This window comes from Helianthus annuus, chromosome 10 (assembly GCF_002127325.2).
Source record: "Helianthus annuus cultivar XRQ/B chromosome 10, HanXRQr2.0-SUNRISE, whole genome shotgun sequence".
Lineage (NCBI taxonomy): Eukaryota > Viridiplantae > Streptophyta > Magnoliopsida > Asterales > Asteraceae > Helianthus > Helianthus annuus.
In genome coordinates, this window is record NC_035442.2 from 175,083,124 (window position 1) to 175,104,891 (window position 21,768).

General features: G+C 34.9%; 3 long non-coding RNA genes across 4 annotated transcripts; 1 reads left to right on the top strand and 2 right to left on the bottom strand.

The window, feature by feature from the left end:
- The first annotated feature begins 1,190 nt into the window (after window positions 1–1,190).
- On the top strand, window positions 1,191–19,274 carry LOC110886732. 2 transcript variants are annotated; one of them, XR_002562960.2, is made up of 4 exons: window positions 1,191–1,278; window positions 2,587–2,652; window positions 2,806–2,867; window positions 19,196–19,274. It is a non-coding gene; the product is annotated as an uncharacterized LOC110886732 (long non-coding RNA). The 2 variants fall into 2 exon arrangements; XR_004869983.1 differs by lacking the exon at window positions 1,191–1,278 and having other exon boundaries at window positions 2,445–2,652.
- On the bottom strand, window positions 3,757–5,672 carry LOC110886731. The gene is made up of 3 exons (XR_002562959.2): window positions 5,533–5,672; window positions 4,921–4,977; window positions 3,757–4,379 (listed from the first exon to the last, which is right to left on the bottom strand). It is a non-coding gene; the product is annotated as an uncharacterized LOC110886731 (long non-coding RNA).
- Window positions 9,782–11,696, bottom strand: LOC110886730. The gene is made up of 3 exons (XR_002562958.2): window positions 11,558–11,696; window positions 10,946–11,002; window positions 9,782–10,404 (listed from the first exon to the last, which is right to left on the bottom strand). It is a non-coding gene; the product is annotated as an uncharacterized LOC110886730 (long non-coding RNA).
- Window positions 19,275–21,768: the final 2,494 nt, after the last annotated feature.

A 21,768-nucleotide genomic window follows, 5' to 3' on the forward strand; every position in this document is an offset into this window, starting at 1 on the left:
CCAGGGCCACGGCCTGGGCAAGTTTTTCGGCCGTAGTGTTAATTTTCTGCATTTCGATCGAAATTTTTTATATATACTATGTTCGGCCCAGGCATTTTTTAGCGCCCGTGTCTTTCGGCCCTGGAACGTTCAACGGGCAAGATACGCCACTGCAGTCGTCATCTTTGCCAATCCTTTTTGGTGTGTTAATGTATACGGGTTGACATGTCGAAAATTCGCCACAAACGCATTTTTAGACGAAGTTAAAATCGTGCCAGATGCATAAACCCGATTCCTGCCTGGTTAATCAATCTGATTTTCTAAAAAAAAAACATTTTCTTCACATATTAAATATCCAAAATTACAATAAAAGAAATACAAATGTGTATAAAACAATTGCGGTTAAACTATACCCAATCATTTTAAGTAATATCAATTAAAATAACGATTTTAAAACTTTTTGTATAATTAACGAGTCAACTCGCGTCAGTTCGAAATGACAAATTTAGCTAAACATATTCGCGGGTATGGCCTCAGGCTCGGTACCCATTTAGAATAGATTAAACTCAAAATTTGATTATGCTGCTAATTTGGAATTCGGATGCAAAAGTTTCTGAGAGATGAAGCCAAAGGTCTAAATTGGTATACACTTTATAAAACACAGATGGGTTGACATGATCGCCTGTTCTTTGATTGTGAGTATCTCATTAGATTTAAACAGCTAGCAAGACTTAGTTATGCCCGTGATACTTGCCAGTTTATTATCATTTTCTTTGAATCTAATAATCTGATTAGAAAGTCCATATGGAGTATCATTCGAACGCTTGCTGTCAGGGCTGATGTTTATGTCATATGACAGGAAATAGATATTACAAGTTTTCAAGACAAAGCTAGCTGATCTGTGGATGACAAAATTTCTGTTAATGGATATGCTGCTTGGAGCCGAACTGATGAGGAATGGAAAATATAGTAAGGTGTAATACCATCATCTAACAAATGGGTAGTTATATTTTATGATAGATAGTAAGCCGTTTTCTCTTCTCGCCAGCCACGACTAGTGTGCTCAGTCTCTTCTCTTACTAGCGCTGACTACGCTTAAACAAACTCACTCCTACACAACCAAAGAAGAGAAAAACATAAAAAAGGAAAAGTGAGAGGGATCAAACACTTGCTCTAATCCAGGACGGACACTGGGATTTGACCGGTGCATGGTGAAAGGAACAATGTGGACAAAGTTACAAATATGCAGGGATCTTTGTGTTGTAAACTGGTTGGAAATAAAGAAGTCAAGTTGCAAAGGTATGTTTCTTTTTGTGACCTGACTTTTACAAGTGTACTGTATACATTAAGGCGTTAAAAAGAGTCGGTTCGTGTTGAACCAGTAAGAGGTCTAAACCATTAAGTGCTGAACCAGTAAGAGGAGGTCTGAACCATTAAGAGCCAGTATAATGCTTAACCGTTCAGAGGCAAATGTCTGGCCAATTCAGATTAGAGGTCTTAACCATTCAGGCTCAGTATAATACTTAACCATTCAGACATCTGCTCGCGAAACAAACAATCTGAACCATTAAGTGTTGAACCAGAAAGAGGTCTGAACCAGTAAAAGCCTCGTTAAGAGGTAAACAAACAGCCCCTAAGTGGGTCATTTTGGATTAAATAAAAGGCAGCAGGTTCCTTAAACAAATCCAGGTTGTAAGGTTGTTTGGTAGTTTTTTTTTAATATACAATCTAAATAGAGATCAGTCTGGGTCTGTACAAAATGGTCAAATATGTTACTATTATGCACTTAAAAGCTAGAAAATTTATTTATATAGACATATATTTTTGCCCTGTTTCTGGTTTTTACCCAACTTAGTTTAGAAATTCATGAGTATATTAAATCAATAATATTCATAGTTAAGAGTTGTGGAATCCTGTCTGATAGTAGTACTAGGGGTGTGTAATAACCGAACCATTAACCGAAATCGAACCGAAAACACCTCTCTTTCCCTTGCTTTGCCCCCGTTTACCAACCAACAAAACCGAACCGAAATTAACCGAAACCGAAATTAACCGAAACCGAATTAACCGTAAGTCGGTTAACGGATATTTTTTTTACCATCGGTTAACCGAAATTAACCGAACCGAATCGAATCATTTATTTCTTTATATATTTCTAGCTTTTATACCTCTATTTCATGTGCTATACTTTCATTTCATGTAATAATACATCTATTTCATTTATTTATGCCTTCATTTCATTTATTTATACCTTCATTTCATTTATTTATACATCCATTTTATGTATTTAAACATCTATTCATGCATTTATATCTCCATTTCATTTATTTATACATCCATTTCATGTATTTATACCTCCATTACATGTATTTCTAAGCAAAAAATTAGCCCTTGTTTGAATTGGTTATTAACCGAAAATTAACCGAACCGAAAACCGACAAATTAACCGAACCGATTAACCGATGACTTCGGTTACGGTTACGGATAATGCTAATAACCGAACCGAACCGTGCACACCCCTATCTGATACTACATATTAATAGTCATAAAATCTATGAGTTTCTTCATGTGAAATGCATTATGTATTTCATTTCTTTGTGTTTGTAGGCCTTTACCATGGAACGGGAAGCAGAAGTCTCAGAACCGAAGCGGAAGAATGAAGAACTGAAACAGGTGAAAGCATATCTTATTGTATGAATCAGTATTTTTGACATACGTCTATTGTTTGTTTGCTATAATGAAGTTCTATTTTTTAACTTGACTTGCATTGTTTCTATATTGACATGTAAACTAAGTCCAAAGTTTTCAATTCTCTATTTCCTACAGGAAAGTGATAGCTTAAAAAGAACAATCACTGTAGGTGCATGTGACAACCCGTAATTCTCGAGGTAAAAACCATTAGTTCGCTTTATAAATCAATTTATAGACTTATCTTATTCGACGAATTTATTATATAGTTATTTAACTTATAGTGTGCAAACGAATATTTGAAACCAAATCCATATCATGTTGAACCGACCCGAACCGTTGAACCAAAGCATGTCTCGCTTGTCGATTCGACTCACTCCTTTCATAATTCCGGGTGTTAATAGCCAATTAGTGACCATACCGCATTCCTTTCATCATCCTCGGTGTTAACGGCTACTTCGTGCCCACACCGCATACTATTCATCATTCTTGGTGTTAACGGTCACTTTGTGACCTCACCGCATACCATTCATCATTCCTGGTGTTAACGGTCACTTCGTGACCTCACCACATACCATTCATCATTCATTTCTCTATCATTCATGCATTATTTTGCTTTCAATAATTCATTTCCGCAGGTCATAAAACCATACTATCCTTCATTACGAACATTCTAGACATGTTATTCGAAACATACATTCATTCTTACACTTACTTCATATTCATTCGTTCTTTAACTAATAGCCTTCATGTTATTCAACTTATATTCATGGTTTTATAAACATTTAGGGGCTTTTTCTAAGTTTAACGAAGGTCCGGAGCTGAATTGGAGGCCACGAAATAACAAAGAAAACAAATCAGCAAAAGTGAACCGGGAATGGGCGTCGCCGACGGCACTGGGCCGCGTCGCCGACGCACCCCAGAATGTTGCGTCGTTGTACTTTGCGCGTAGACAGGAAATTAGGCCGTCGGGACTCCCAGGTGCGTCGCCGACGCCATAGGGGGCCGTCGCCGACGGGTCTTCTAACCTGCAAACGCTGATTTCTCTTATTTTTTTTTACCCACATACTTCATTCCCAAGCCCCGGTATGACCCGAAAAGGTTCCTTGACGTTCCGAAACCTCCCGCAACATCCCGTAATGTTACAACCCAGGTTATTCTATTGAGTTAACTATAAACCCATTCCCATTTCTAACCATAAGCATAATCAAAATTTACAATTTACTTACTTGCATAGCGCTTCGGAACGAACACACCTTCATACGAGCTTTCGGTTTGAGTTCAAGCATTTTAACTCTAATACTTCATTCCATCAAACCTCGGCTCTGATACAAACTTGTAACGCTCACTTTTTCACATTCAAATAGATTAAAAATAACATACTAATTTTTTGACAAAATTTTGGCATGACCCGTTCGTACTATAAACATTTCCCCTGCTTTTAACAAACATCATTCAAATAAACTTCTACGACACTTTTTCAAAAGAAATAAAAGTAGTGACCATACAAGACCTAATACAAGGGTTATGTCCGAACTACCCAAAAAGGTTTTAAAATTCAAACTACTTACGAACATCCTAAAACATAAAATTTACATTTACATTACAAAAATTATTTGACCCATTTCAAAAGATAACTTGAACCGGAAGCGCATATATGGACGATGTGGTGTGTTCGAATCCGAGCTCGCCATTCTAAGCATGAGATTTACCTACATCCATAACACAAACTTGCATATTAGTTCGGATAAAGCATTATTACTAATACATTTTTTTATTTAGCTTTTTACCGCATTATTTGACCCTTTACCGAGTCACTTCATCTTTACATCATCTTTCATACTACAATTCCGCTTTAACAAATATCATGCCATTTAACTTCTATCACCATAAAATCATCATATTTCATCCGACCCGTTCTCACGGATCATGCATATTTTTACTTTCTTGTTTATTATTCTCCACTAGTTTGACTTACAAAAGTCAACATCTAGTTACTTTAACTTCATAACAAATTCATCCTATTTGACCCGTTTAACTACGGGTTTAACACATCATCCAGAATAACATCAATTTCATACTTTAGACCCATTTGCACGGGTCGTCAACATACTTTTTCTCCTTTTTCTACTATTAATTCGTAATAAGACATTTTTTTACTAATGATTCTCACATAAAACATCAAATAATTATTTACAAGAGAACTAACATAAAATTCTACTTTCTACATAAGCGAAGTTCATAAGAACTTACCGTGATCTTGTGAAGCTTGCGACTTCAAGTGACTCGTACCTTCTTCCTTCTTCGTGCCTATACATTATAACTTCATGCTTTTAGCTTTCATAAACATTTCTTCACATATGCATCTTTGATTTATTCATCATGACTTAACATAATTACCCATATATCCATTTTCGTTTACATCATCATTAAATCAAGAATTCATGTCAAACTTCAACTAAATCATTCTTAGGCATTTCATCGAACACATGGCGTGCATACAATCTATAAAACATGAAGTACAAGTATTCAAAGCATGGTTCTACTAATTCATTCTTAGATTATCAAGATCAACCAAAATTTCATACAACAATCATTCCAAATCAGTTTCAACTATCATTTATTAACTAATAACAATTCTCACACTAAGCCATTACAATAATTTGCACATAATTCATTCATGTTCTTCACTATCTTCCTAATTCAAGTGGGTTTATGCTTCAAATAGTTTGATTAACTAAACTCAAGCAAATTTCTTGTTCTATTGTGTAATCCTAACTCACAACTACACAATTATTCACATTACTACAAGATTGGGTTGAAACCCACTTTCTACAAATCATCAAAATAGAAATTTCGACTTACCATTCGTTGAAGAAGCTTAGATAACTCGAGTTTTGGGTTCATGCATTTGTTTAGGCTCTTAAACTCCTTCTGATTTTGAGAATTTTAGGAACTAGGGTTTCTCCTTGGTTCCTTTTTGCTCCTGGCGATCCACAGAACACACAAAAATGTGTGTTTTGTGTTTTTCTTTTTAATTAATAACTTTCATCTTTTTTTTACAAGTTTAACCCCTCTAATTATAAATTTTTGTTTATTGTCACATATCTTTCCTTCTTGTTGAATTACTAACATATGCATTTAACTTAGTTAATATAACATAACTAGACATTTAGGTAACAAAATAAATTGCATATTTTTGGGGTGTTACAAGTCTACCCCCCTTAAAGAAGGTTTCGTCCCCGAAACCTGAATACATACATTCTGACGAGTTTACCTATATCCCTTCGCGATTACATACCTCGAACTTCGTTAACATGCTTTCATTCGATCATCCCTCGTGATGAATCGGTCATTACTACTCTAAACTTGTCTAATACATTTGGTAATTCAATCTTGTATGAATCAAAGCGATCCTATTACATTATTTCATGATTATCATTCAATTGTTCAAGCTGATTTCTTAAAACTTATCTATCAGATTATTCATTCCCGCATACCTCTAACATCTACTTAGGGTAAATAATTATCATAATATTGATACTTGTTCATTCCTATTCATTCATATTAATTCACAAATCAAACATCATTCAATGGTTTCTAACTCTTTAGTTTCTAGATACTCCCCATCCTTCCAAGGCCAATATCAAGCAAAATTTCTTTCATATCATTTGCTTGATAGTTCTTTTCATACTTTTCTTGCAATACCTTCGTATAATCTTTACCCGAGACTAATATTTCTTCCACTGATAATCTATCATAACTGCATGGTTAACCACAACTTAATGTATACATTATACAAATCGTGTACATACTATCCTGCTCTACCCTCTTTACCGTCTATCCTAGGTTACAAGGGCCAACATAAGTCTTTAATCACGCTATCAATATGATCGTGTAATCAATACTTACATTTGAGCAACTCATGTTACACTCGAAGTGTCGTACTCAATTATACTTGTCATCACATTCCATAACCGTCATACATACGTCATTCCTTCTAGCAATTGTAATACCAAGGCAATTACCCAACATTGTACCTCAAAGGGTTAATTCTTATCAACCTAGGTTCCGCTACATATGAGATTATAAGCTTATTACATGTATAACTCCATTTCACGTATGAGTTACATAAAACTTGGCACAACCGTTCATTCGACAATTGAGATTACACTCTACCACGTAGGGTTGTTTTATAATACGAACCAAGAATCATGCGTATAAAAACTTTAACTCTCGAACATTTCTTTAGAGGTTTATCTTCTAATAATTCCTCAGCCATGATAGGGAACTCGACAGAGGGTGGGATTTATTCAAATATCCATTCAAATATTCATCATATTTTACATTCCACTCAACCCCTCTTTATGTAACATTCCTCCTCTAACAGTTACGTATTCTTATATTTTCATTCTAGCTTCCTTCGACTTTAACCTTTCACATTTTCCATACAGTTCTTTCTAATTCTTCTAAATTTGGCATACTAAGTGTGTACCCCGCTTTCTTAACAATTCCTCACTTTTCTTTTCTTTCTACTACTCATTTTCCGATATGCGGATCGACTCTTACTATCTTTCCATCATGACATTTCAAGACATCTAATAATCTTACTCTACAATAAACAAAAATTTAGAGCCGTCATTATTTCCTATATTGATAATGAAGATTATAATTTACTTACTAGCATTATGAGTCATTTACTTCTGCCTTCCAAGTTACTAACCATACATTGTTCCTTCACTATGTTGTTTGAATCAATAATGCCCACCATGAGCCTACTACTTGATTCCTCTATTATTAACATCATCATTCTTCCTAGTCACCCCCTAATGTGACATAAAAACTTTGACTACTAATGTATGTGTGTGTGTGTGTGTATATACATATACTGGCCTCAAACATTTAGTAACTCTGTTACAATTAGTTGCTTATTAATCCATTCCTACAGTATGAACTAATTCGCTCATTTGTACTTCCTTATTGATTTTAGACATACTTGTTATCACTTTACCATTTCTTACAAAATTTCTATCCTCGTCAGTATTTAAATCATCCATCTAGGTCTCAGCCCATTATTCATTTTAGTCCTCATAAGTCGATCATCACATGCTTAATACGTAACGTGTTCGGAGCATACTTCTTTCATCATAATCTTATTACCTCAACATCTTTCTATGTATATGTATAATTACTTACACCATCATATGTTACCATATTTGTCATATGTTTTACTCTTACTCATATATCCCGTTTAGGTCTACGACGATTAACTATCAACATATCCCTACTCATATTCCCACAACCAATGGCAACATATCTCACATACGTTCACATACACATCACACACACACACACACACATATATATATATATGTGTGTGTTCTTTTTAGTCCTACATTATGCTTGACCAACCAGGCTATCTATGCCATTTACTTGTTATGTTTGTACTTATCTTTAGTTAGGTGGAGAAAAAGCATCTCCTCATTTGCTTTCATACTTTCCTTCCCACCTAATGACTCTAAATTTCATCCGTCTACGACCCTTTCTTAAGGCTCTATCTATGCTTACCACATAAGTATATTCCCTTAAAATTTTAATTCTACTAACATTTACTTTTTGTTATCGTTTGTGTTTCCTTCGTCCGTCATCTACAATTAAGCCATTTCTACATTCATTACTTCATATACTTTCCATGTCATCTCAAGTTACATTGATGCCTTCATAATCACATTTCAATAACTTTCATTCCACTTGTACATTATCATCAACATCGGTCATGATAAGCCACATCACACATGCCTTTCGTTCATAGGGGAATAGAATCCCTCATCCTTCTTACTTACTTTCTCTCACCACCCGCTACTCGGAACATATTTTATTAACAATTTCTTCATTTTCATCAGCCATCTACTATATCATTCGAGATCATTATTAAATTTTATTCTTTGGTCATGTTCATTCCATTCTATCATTAATTTTTTTTTTTATACTTTCCTTCCTCTCATGCTAGGTGTTAACGGTCCTTTATGACTAAACCACCTATCTCTCATTATAGGGTTGATAAACCCAACTAGAACTTCATTCACAACCTTCCAATCATATACGTTCTTACTTCTAAACATTTCAACATGACCCGGTTGACATTTAGTGGATCCTAACATCATAGGTTGCATTTTCAGAAACTTAACGAAACTTTTGGATTTGCCTTAAGAAATATTCTATCACATGGTTTATGAAATATGTTAATATGCCTAACATATTTCAATGACTTTCGTTCTCTTCTTACTTATTAGACATTCGTTAATTTTATATATAACTTTTCACTTCATTATATGTTACTTCATGCCATCATGCTTAAGTCTTATTGACCTTTATCGTTTTTAATTATGGTTATCATGCTTTTATTTCATAATTCCGGGTGTTAATAGCCAATTAGTGACCATACCGCATTCCTTTCATCATCCTCGGTGTTAACGGCTACTTCGTGCCCACACCGCATACTATTCATCATTCTTGGTGTTAACGGTCACTTTGTGACCTCACCGCATACCATTCATCATTCCTGGTGTTAACGGTCACTTCGTGACCTCACCACATACCATTCATCATTCATTTCTCTATCATTCATGCATTATTTTGCTTTCAATAATTCATTTCCGCAGGTCATAAAACCATACTATCCTTCATTACGAACATTCTAGACATGTTATTCGAAACATACATTCATTCTTACACTTACTTCATATTCATTCGTTCTTTAACTAATAGCCTTCATGTTATTCAACTTATATTCATGGTTTTATAAACATTTAGGGGCTTTTTCTAAGTTTAACGAAGGTTCGGAGCTGAATTGGAGGCCACGAAATAACAAAGAAAACAAATCAGCAAAAGTGAACCGGGAATGGGCGTCGCCGACGGCACTGGGCCGCGTCGCCGACGCACCCCAGAATGTTGCGTCGTTGTACTTTGCGCGTAGACAGGAAATTAGGCCGTCGGGACTCCCAGGTGCGTCGCCGACGCCATAGGGGGCCGTCGCCGACGGGTCTTCTAACCTGCAAACGCTGATTTCTCTTATTTTTTTTTTACCCACATACTTCATTCCCAAGCCCCGGTATGACCCGAAAAGGTTCCTTGACGTTCCGAAACCTCCCGCAACATCCCGTAATGTTACAACCCAGGTTATTCTATTGAGTTAACTATAAACCCATTCCCATTTCTAACCATAAGCATAATCAAAATTTACAATTTACTTACTTGCATAGCGCTTCGGAACGAACACACCTTCATACGAGCTTTCGGTTTGAGTTCAAGCATTTTAACTCTAATACTTCATTCCATCAAACCTCGGCTCTGATACAAACTTGTAACGCTCACTTTTTCACATTCAAATAGATTAAAAATAACATACTAATTTTTTGACAAAATTTTGGCATGACCCGTTCGTACTATAAACATTTCCCCTGCTTTTAACAAACATCATTCAAATAAACTTCTACGACACTTTTTCAAAAGAAATAAAAGTAGTGACCATACAAGACCTAATACAAGGGTTATGTCCGAACTACCCAAAAAGGTTTTAAAATTCAAACTACTTACGAACATCCTAAAACATAAAATTTACATTTACATTACAAAAATTATTTGACCCATTTCAAAAGATAACTTGAACCGGAAGCGCATATATGGACGATGTGGTGTGTTCGAATCCGAGCTCGCCATTCTAAGCATGAGATTTACCTACATCCATAACACAAACTTGCATATTAGTTCGGATAAAGCATTATTACTAATACATTTTTTTATTTAGCTTTTTACCGCATTATTTGACCCTTTACCGAGTCACTTCATCTTTACATCATCTTTCATACTACAATTCCGCTTTAACGAATATCATGCCATTTAACTTCTATCACCATAAAATCATCATATTTCATCCGACCCGTTCTCACGGATCATGCATATTTTTACTTTCTTGTTTATTATTCTCCACTAGTTTGACTTACAAAAGTCAACATCTAGTTACTTTAACTTCATAACAAATTCATCCTATTTGACCCGTTTAACTACGGGTTTAACACATCATCCAGAATAACATCAATTTCATACTTTAGACCCATTTGCACGGGTCGTCAACATACTTTTTCTCCTTTTTCTACTATTAATTCGTAATAAGACATTTTTTTACTAATGATTCCCACATAAAACATCAAATAATTATTTACAAGAGAACTAACATAAAATTCTACTTTCTACATAAGCGAAGTTCATAAGAACTTACCGTGATCTTGTGAAGCTTGCGACTTCAAGTGACTCGTACCTTCTTCCTTCTTCGTGCCTATACATTATAACTTCATGCTTTTAGCTTTCATAAACATTTCTTCACATATGCATCTTTGATTTATTCATCATGACTTAACATAATTACCCATATATCCATTTTCGTTTACATCATCATTAAATCAAGAATTCATGTCAAACTTCAACTAAATCATTCTTAGGCATTTCATCGAACACATGGCGTGCATACAATCTATAAAACATGAAGTACAAGTATTCAAAGCATGGTTCTACTAATTCATTCTTAGATTATCAAGATCAACCAAAATTTCATACAACAATCATTCCAAATCAGTTTCAACTATCATTTATTAACTAATAACAATTCTCACACTAAGCCATTACAATAATTTGCACATAATTCATTCATGTTCTTCACTATCTTCCTAATTCAAGTGGGTTTATGCTTCAAATCGTTTGATTAACTAAACTCAAGCAATTTTCTTGTTCTATTGTGTAATCCTAACTCACAACTACACAATTATTCACATTACTACAAGATTGGGTTGAAACCCACTTTCTACAAATCATCAAAATAGAAATTTCGACTTACCATTCGTTGAAGAAGCTTAGATAACTCGAGTTTTGGGTTCATGCATTTGTTTAGGCTCTTAAACTCCTTCTGATTTTGAGAATTTTAGGAACTAGGGTTTCTCCTTGGTTCCTTTTTGCTCCTGGCGATCCACAGAACACACAAAAATGTGTTTTGTGTTTTCTTTTTAATTAATAACTTTCATCTTTTTTTTACAAGTTTAACCCCTCTAATTATAAATTTTTTTTATTGTCACATATCTTTCCTTCTTGTTGAATTACTAACATATGCATTTAACTTAGTTAATATAACATAACTAGACATTTAGGTAACAAAATAAATTGCATATTTTTGGGGTGTTACACTAGGCTGCATTAGTCGATTCCTTTCATCGCTAGGTAATTAGTTTGTGCTTTTTGTTATAAATACAAGTATTTATACATGACTTTATTGGTTAAAGTTCTGTGATCAAGGCTGAGTTTTAATGTCTCATTGAAGATGATCGTTATATGTGGTTTAGAATGCATGAAGATCGATTATGATGAATTCGTATTTTTGTGTAGTTATGCTTAGACACATGTAAGTTGTTTAGGGTTGGATATGGTTAATGATCTTGATGTTTGAGCATGATAAATCTGATATAAACAACTTATAACCTGCTGTTAATGTTTATATGTCGTTGGGTTCACTAGATAATTGTTTGCGGGGTCGGGTAACGAAAACGGGAAGCTGTCCAACAGTTACAGCTGACTTCAGTTGGTTGTAACCGTGTTATAACATAATGAAAGCTGGATTTTCTTGAGTCCAAAACGTTATATTTCGAAATATGCTTCTAATGGCACTGGAATCACAATTTTTGGATGTTGTTTGGTATTTTAAACGAATTATTTCGTTTAAGTGGTCAAAGCTGCATTTTTCTGCAAAATTTGTGTGTTGTGTTTTACGTCATAACTTTGTGAATACTTGGAGTTTGGTCATGAAATTTATACAGTAGATGATCTTAGGTGTCTGTGCGAATCTCCAACTGGATTACATCAATCGGATAACTGAGGATTTTTAAATGAATTTTTCCGTGAGCTACAGTCAGAAAGTGACAAATCTGATTGCTGCTTAGTAAATGGTTTTTATAATTTTTTTGTAAAGAGTTAGGCCTTGAAAATCCTACACGAGGCCAACCCCTCTGAGAGGCACGTCACATAAAAAAAATCATAATTTTTGCAACAACGTAAGTATGGTAAACGAGCTTCCTAAAACAGCCTAATTTCAGTGAATTTGCTATGCATGATTTATAAGCTTATAGGAGTCGAACTTGCTATTTTAGTATCCGCACTTGTTCAGTGATTGTATAAATATCATGTATCAAGTCGTAGGTTATATTGTGAACACGTGCATGAAACCACACGATAAAATATTATGTGACTACTTGTTTATGTGCTATATGTGCTAGATGAGTGTAAAACTTATGAGCTTTGCATAAACACACTAATAACTCTATGGGTATCATAATAGGCCGTGGTTGACCACATCAACTTATAAAGAATTTAAGTCTTACCGAGTAAAACTAAGGTGAGTTCACAACTCTTTTCTAAAAGCAATCGTCCCTGGGTTGGAACAACACTTCTTATGGTAGCCCTGGTTTGGGCTACGCGCGCGTTCCTTATGAGAACCACTTAAACATACGATCCACTGGAGGTGGATAGTACATTTGGATTAAACGACAATTCTATCATGAAAGTCCCTACACATTATATTGATTAGTTTGCCGGGCTGGCAGACGGGGTATTAGTTGATAACACTATTAGGTTTGACAAAACCTCACATCATGCTGGGAGCCGAGCGTGAACTATTGACCTTTCCAAATGCATTGTCACGGCCCCCGACCCGGTTTTACCCGTTTTAGGATCCGCGGGACAGGAATCCCGTGGTATTTAATTTAGGCGACAGCGGAAGTCTTTTTAAAACAGTATCTTTCAATAATTTAAACTGCTCGTTTCATAACTTAGGGATAAATTCCCGTACTTTACAATAATGTGATTTCTCAGGGAAATCTTTATTTTCAAAACATGTTTCTTTTATTTATTTACATTGAGCCACTTTTCTAAGCTGAGAGTGCTCCACGGCACTTTTCCTTGCTCACAACAGATCACCTGAAACATGTTTGAAAAAGGTTTTGTCAGCGGGGAAATACTGAGTGAATCATTCATTTTACTGAAAACGACACATTTGTTATAATCTACAGTATTAAGGGGAATACAATGTTTCTGATATCAAACCAACTTCCCACAGTACTTGTCACTCGACTACCCATTGGCTATCTCGTTGTCCAAATGGTGTCTGTGACTGTGGTCAGATCACCCCTTGGCTAACTCGTTGTCCGAGTGTGACGGGAAATAAGTAATGTATACAAAACCCCACATACCGGCTGTAACTTGGTGATTACATAGACTTAATCACTGTAATTATAACTATAAAAATAACTTGGAGTTTTGTAAAGCAGTTGATAAAAAGAGAATGACTCACATTGCAGATTTACGAGCAGAGTATAAGCTTTACTGATTAGCCTTCTAACCTAATTTAAATAACAATGCACACACAAACGGGATTAGTAACTAATTCAGCAGTTACGTCAATTCACGAGATTAAACCCTCACAACTATTATCAAGTGCGATACTTAACAATCCAATGGATTCACAACGAATGACAAAGCATAGTCCGAATTCGAACAGCACTCAAACATTCAAGTTGAAATCACAATGAATAACAAAGTACAAGCTCAATTTGAGCAGCACTCGGACAATCGTTGGATAGTTATAATCGATCGGACGTTGAATCGTAATAGCGATTGAGTTATTATCCTGATTGCGGCAGCACCTCGTGATTCGTGTGTGTGTTGTGAACTGTAATTGCTCTAACTCGTCGTACAGACAGAATTTGTGCGACGTTTTAACACCAGAAAGCTAAGTGCCAATGTCGGCTATTTATAGGAATTTTTGAGGCTCGCTTACGGACCGTATGCCCTGACCCTTACGGTCCGTAAGCTAAGCAGTCTAATTCATAGGCTGCCTAGGCTCGGTTATAGCTTAGGTGACTCAAGAAATTAACCAATCAGAACTGTGCAACGTTTTAATTTAGATAATTATCAACTAGGGTTTGCCCCCTTCGAGTTTTAGGGGTCCTGATCCTAATTCCGATTGTTTTGAAAATTCTAGGGCTAATGCAGAATTACTTGGGTGTCTCAATTAGGGTTTTCTTTTTGACTAATTATTGTCCTAATTATTGATTTTAGCGACAGTTGTTACATCCTCCCCACCTTGAGAAAAATCTCGTCCTCGAGATTTACTGAAATAGATGAGGGTACTTTCGCTTAATTTCTGATTCCAGTTCCCAAGTGTACTCTGGTCCTCTCCTGGATTCCCATTTGACTTTCACTAGCACTAGTCGTTTGTGTTTGAGAAACTTGATCTTCCGGTCTTCTATTTGTAGGGGTTTCTCTATAAATTTCAGCTTTTCATTTACCTCTATATCTTGAAGAGGTACTACCAGGGATTCGTCTGATAGACATTTCTTGAGATTGGATACATGAAACACATCATGTACTCCAGCTAATTCTTCTGGTAGTTGTAAACGATAAGCTACTGGTCCGATTCGTTGGATCACTGGGAATGGTCCAACATATCTTGGACTCAGTTTTCCTTTCTTACCAAATCGTACTACTCCTTTCCAAGGAGATACTTTTAATAGTACTTTGTCTCCGACTTGGAATTCTAATGGCTTACGGCGATTGTCCGTATAACTCTTCTGACGATCTCTAGCAGTCTTCAGTCTTTCCTTGATTTGAGTTATTTTGTCTGTGGTCTCTTGTACAATCTCTGGACCTGATAACTGACTTTCTCCTATCTCTGCCCAACAAACGGGAGTTCTGCACTTGCGTCCATACAGTGCTTCGAATGGAGCAGCTTCGATGCTCGAATGATAATTATTGTTATAGGAGAATTCAATTAATGGCAAATGGCTATCCCAATTACCACCAAAGTCAATTACACATGCTCGGAGCATGTCTTCCATAGTTTGTATCGTCCTTTCACTTTGTCCGTCCGTTTGAGGATGATATGCAGTAATTAAATTAAGTCGAGTTCCCATTGCCTCTTGGAAACTTGTCCAGAAACGGGAAGTGAAACGACTATCTCTATCCGATACAATGGAGAGTGGGACTCCATGTAAGGATACTGTTTCATCTACATACAACTTGGCTAACCTTTCCATGCTAAAGGTTTCCTTCATTGGTAGAAAATGAGCTGATTTGGTTAATCGATCCACAATTACCCAAATAGCATCATTACCTTTTCTGGTTTTGGGTAACTTAGTAACAAAGTCCATTGTTATGAGTTCCCATTTCCATACAGGCATTTCTAGCTGTTGTAGTAGTCCTGAAGGTTTCTGATGTTCGGCTTTAACTTGTGAACAGGTTAGACACTTAGATACGTATTCGGCTATATCCTTTTTCATTCCTATCCACCAAAAATTATTTCTTAAATCTTGGTACATCTTATTATTTCCTGGATGTACAGTATACCTTGATTTATGAGATTCTTCTAAAATCTTATTTCTCAATTCTCCCTGCTTAGGTACCCAAATTTGTTTCTTGTGGAATCTCCAAATTCTTCTTTTCCTTGTTCTAATTCCTTTAGGTAACCTTTCATTCCTTCGGCATCGTCCTTGATTGCCGTTCCCTGAATTTTCTTCAATTGTTCCATTAAATCTAATTGTAGATTTAATCTAAGAGCACGGACTCGCTTTTGTTTTTCATGATACTTACGACTTAAGGCATCTGCGACTACGTTTGCCCTTCCTTCGTGATATTGAATATCACAATCGTAATCACTTAGGATTTCCATCCACCTTCTTTGCCTCATGTTTAGCTCTTTTTGCCCAAATATATACCTTAAACTCTTATGATCCGTATGGATGGTAAACTTACTTCCATACAGATAATGTCTCCAAATTTTAAGGGCAAAAATTATGGCTCCTAATTCTAGGTCATGATTCGTGTAATTTTCCTCGTGCTTTTTCAATTGCCTAGAGGCATACGCAATTACCTTTTTGCGTTGCATCAACACACATCCGTTGTAACGCCCCGCTCTTTCGTAACTTTCTTTAATTAGAAAGCATACCTCATAATTCTATTTTTGGAAACATTGCTTCTCTTGTAATCGTACTTCGTTTCAAGCCATTGTAAACCCGAGACTTTGATCGTAATAAAATTAATTATTTCATATGAATTATACTTCGTTTTTTTTTACATGCTTAAATATTTAATCCTTATGTACATTTGATACATACTCGTACCCTTGTAAACACATGCATAACTTACAATCAATACGTGATTCTAGATCTTCTATACGTGCAAACATTTGATTATATGTTCACAATACACAACCCATACTTTAGTTTATACGAACCTATTTAATTTCATGTTCTATATGTAAGTTAATATATATATATATATATATATATATGATTAACATATTACTTACTTATATATTATTGATACATAATATAAATTATTATAAAGTTTGCCAACAAATGGAAGTTGTTTGAATCCAAATCCACGTACACTTTTTTTTTCATCAATTCCATTCAAGGAATTTGGTAGATATGTTCATGTTATATATTAATTTATGGTAGTATTTTAAACATATATAATAATCAATTGAGGGGCATTGGAAAAAAAAAAGAAAAAAAATAATAATTAAATGGCTTAACAGCCATGCGAATGGAATTAGACAACCACCCTAACGTTCTTTTTTTTTGTTCAATAAATCTCAATTACTTGAAACTTGTGACTTTGATTCGTGTGGAATAATTAATAAATATAATAAATATATAATAGGTACTACATATATATCATATTATGTCTCACACAAAAAAAAATAAACAAAGGGGACAGCCCCCCCACTTGCGACCGGAACAGCCCATGTGGCTGATTACCTTAAGTTTTTTTCAATGTTTAAATATGATATTTTAGTGGTAAATTTGTGCAACAAACCTGTCATATATTAATATGTAAAATACCTAATCATATATGTTAAAATGATCAAAAAGAAAGAATAAACAAGGCTGCTAACAGCCCAAACCAACGTAGCTTAAATGTTGTTTTGATTTTTTTTTTCTTTTACTTTTAACCACCAACAACTCTAATTAATACTCAACCAACTTAACCCTAATCTTTCCCTATAAATACCCACTTATGTCTAGCCATTTTCACACTTTTACAACCCTTAAACACATTCAAAAACCTCTCAAAACTCTTGCAAATCAGAAATTCGGGCAGATTCATACCCCTTTACAAAAGTGAGCATAACTTGCTCAAAACTCAACCAAATCACTTGATTCTTCTTTCTAATTGCTTGGATAATCTTTGGGTTTGATTCCCCGATTTCTCCTTGGAGAAATCAGACCTGGAAATGCCCTGAAAGTGTCCATAAACTTTCTGTTGTGTTTTAAACTTTCTTAAACTCTTGTATACATCTTGTGTTCCTATGCTCCTAATCCATTGTATGATTAGTAAAGCCAAACCAAGGTTGTTTTACACTTAATATGAGTGTCTAAACACTCTAAACTTTCTGTTTTAATCGAGTTCTTAACTCACAAGTGGTGCCAAGTCTCGAACTTGAAGATAGTGTGACTACTTGGTTAGCCTAGGCTAACCTACATACAAGTCCACACATCACTTGATGTTTTACTTAGTTTAGTTGCATCATTTCTTGTACATATCTATGAGGTTCCTAAATGGAAGATTCATCTTCCTACCTCCTACTTGACTTATATGACACCAAGAGGTACAAAAGTGGAAGGTTCAACCTCCCGCCTCCTACATGACTAAATTATTATTATGTACATGATATGACTACAATAATAAACCTTAAAACCGAACCCTTGGTAGTGATTATATAAATCCTCTACCAAGTTAATAAGTTTATCACTATGAGTGTAGTTCCTTGTCACGATTCTAATAGGTCTTGAACCTATGAAATCACATACAATCCTTAGGGATTACTATAGTGTCAAAGACAAGTGCTAATACCATAGAGATTACTTTCATAATACTTACTTTGTTATTCTTTGAATCTTAATCCCGAATCTCGACCCTAACCATACCTTGAACCTTAACCCTTATACATTCGTCTTCACTTGGATAATCGGAAAGCATATGCAATTTTGTGAGTACACTCGACCCATTTACATTTTAAACCACTTTTGGGTTGTAACATGTTACCATACAAAATTACACTTACACACACATAAACATGCTTTATAAACTCAATCCGTTATACATGCTACTTGTTATGCTAGATAATACATGCTTGATGCCATTACTATGTCATTCCCTCGCTTAACAAATATAGCGCTACAGGAGTAGCACACCACCCGACGGGGGTTTGTTAGGTCAATATACTATACGGTCTTGTTACTTTTGTGACAAGGGATGCTAAATACTAGTGGACACTTTGGGTTATACGTAATGTTATGCATGCTAGTACCTTGTATACAAATTGCCATGTGGATTCGAGTAAAATACTTTATACTTATACTATGCTATTTAAACCTTGTGTACTCGCCTTTGCTTTTGCATTGAATTTTATTTTAACATGTTACAGGTTGACGATGATGAGAACATGAAATGAAGTAGCAATGATGCCTAGATACACATATAGACGTTAGGGTTTAATATGTGGTATCAATTTTGTTATGTTGTTATGTTTTTCGTTAAACTTGTTGTATTTGAATTTCTTGTAATGTTGGCAATTTATATTATGAAATGAAATCGGATTATTTAAATACTTATCACAATTATTAGCGTTATGATGTCTCGAGCAATCTTCACACTTCGTCTCATCCCGATGTTTCCGCCATTGGTTGGGGTGTGACAGATTGGTATCAGAGCCATAACTATAGGGAATTAGGAAAAGTAGGAATGCTTTCACCTAGTCTATAGTTTTAGAGCCTTATTCGTATGCTTTGCTTGGGCTACTATATGATACTTTATTTGTTACTTATTTATGCTCTTTTAAACATGTATGTTACTCATGTGTAATATTTGACATGTTATTCTTACGCATTAATGCTTGTTTTATTATGTGTTAACACTTGTTTCGTTGTTCGATTCTTTATGTGTTATTCTTGACATATTTCTCTATGTGTTAATACTTGTTTTATCATTTCATTATTTAAGTACCATTCTTGATATACTTTCCTATGTGTTTACACTTGTTTGTGTATCTCCTTCGACATACACTTCCCTCATGCATTTTACTCGATTATTCTAAATCCGACAACACTCATATTGTACAAATGAGACGAATTCACCAAAATAGGCGTGAAACCCACAATTTGGTGAACGACTCTCAATCTACATATTCTTTTTTTTCACGAGATATCGCCATTAAGCTAGGAGTGAAATCCACATCTTAATGGTAAATCTCAAATTTCAAATTCTAGTGGACCCTCGTCAACACGTCGAAATTAAATTTTGACCCGACGAGTACCAACCACACTTAGGATACGAAATCGTCAAGTTAGGGGTGAAACCCGCACCTTGTTGACTAGTTCCACTCCTTGGCTTTTTTTTTCATAAATCCAACCAAGTCTCGAAATTTCGATTGATTTGGGACATGTAGTAACCGGAAGGGTAAATACCATTAACCGACTTGTCGGCGAGAGTATTTTACCTACTAGGCCAAAGCATGCTCCTCAAATTCAAAAGACTTTTCGACCACTTTGGTTAGTCAAAATTCTGTTTTGGAACACTCCAAACTTTGGTCAAACATGTGTTTCTATTGTTCATTTTATACGATGCAATCTTTCAACCTCGAGTTTACCTTTGATTTCTCTTTTCACACGCACAACATATCGAACCTTTCCGATACACTTATATATGCATGATTTTCATATAATTTACATTCATATTCCTTGTAACAACTAATGGAGATGTATCATCGAGATTGGAGTGACTTCCCTACCTTGACGATTGACTCCACCCCTCTTCCCTTAAAACGACCTCACCAACGAGTTAGGGATGATTCCCTTACTTAGGTGACCGTTACCAAAACTCCACTTTCAAAATATTTTATTATGCAAACCCGATCATGTTTTATACCTAAATAATTTATCATTATTCAAAATACCTACTTATACCGATTTCAAAATACATTGTTTATCAAACGTACTTCTTATTCTACCATCCATTTTCACTCAAATCATATACACGAGATTCTTAATCATGTCTTAAAACATTTTATTTCACGAATTTCCAAACCTTATGAAATGCTACCTATCAATTAATCGGTCTAATGAATCTCTTGCCCATGAACTTCATATCCGATTTATTAACTAAAATACGCTCACATTATATCATCATACTAGAGACTTCCATTCTTAATCGAAATCAACCTAACCTTTCTCAATTACTTATAAGATCTCATGGATGTTATATGATCGTTTTACCAAATACTCTTTTCAACATCAATAAATCATTTGTTAAATTTATTTTTTTTTAAACAATCACTAAGTCCTTTACTAAATTTCTTTTCTTAGGGTCGACGTTTTCACAAGAACCTTCAAAGTTCAAAATTTCATGTCTTGATACAAATGAAACAAACCCGTTATTTTCAAAAAAAAAAAAAAAAAAAAAAAAAACCCTCTCTACAACGCTTAACTCGTCACCCAAATTTCAAAACACGTGGGCTAAAGGACTCCATAGGGACCGACAATTTTCAACATACGTGAACTCTTTTTTTTAACAAAAGTAGCATTTCAATCATTACAAAATACGTTAAGCATAACCAATGAGTACTTTATGTTCCTTTACATTTACAAACTATATTCTACCTTTCAAACCAAGCTCAATCTAAATTTGATTCAATAAACTCAACGTTTCGTTTAAACAACTATACATGCATATCATCCTACATGTTTTTGTCACTATCTCACGACAACTCCACTTATATCGTTCGTATCTACATACTCAACCTTTTGAGCACTCTTACATATGTAACTTTGTTATGTTTCAATTAATACTATATACGTAATCAATAGTATTTGTACTCACCCTCTCACTCATATTCATAACAACACATTTTATGCTTATACTTATAATCGTATTCATACTTGTACTCATGCGTTTTATGATTTTAATTATATTTATACGTTTCATGCTTACACGTATACTCAT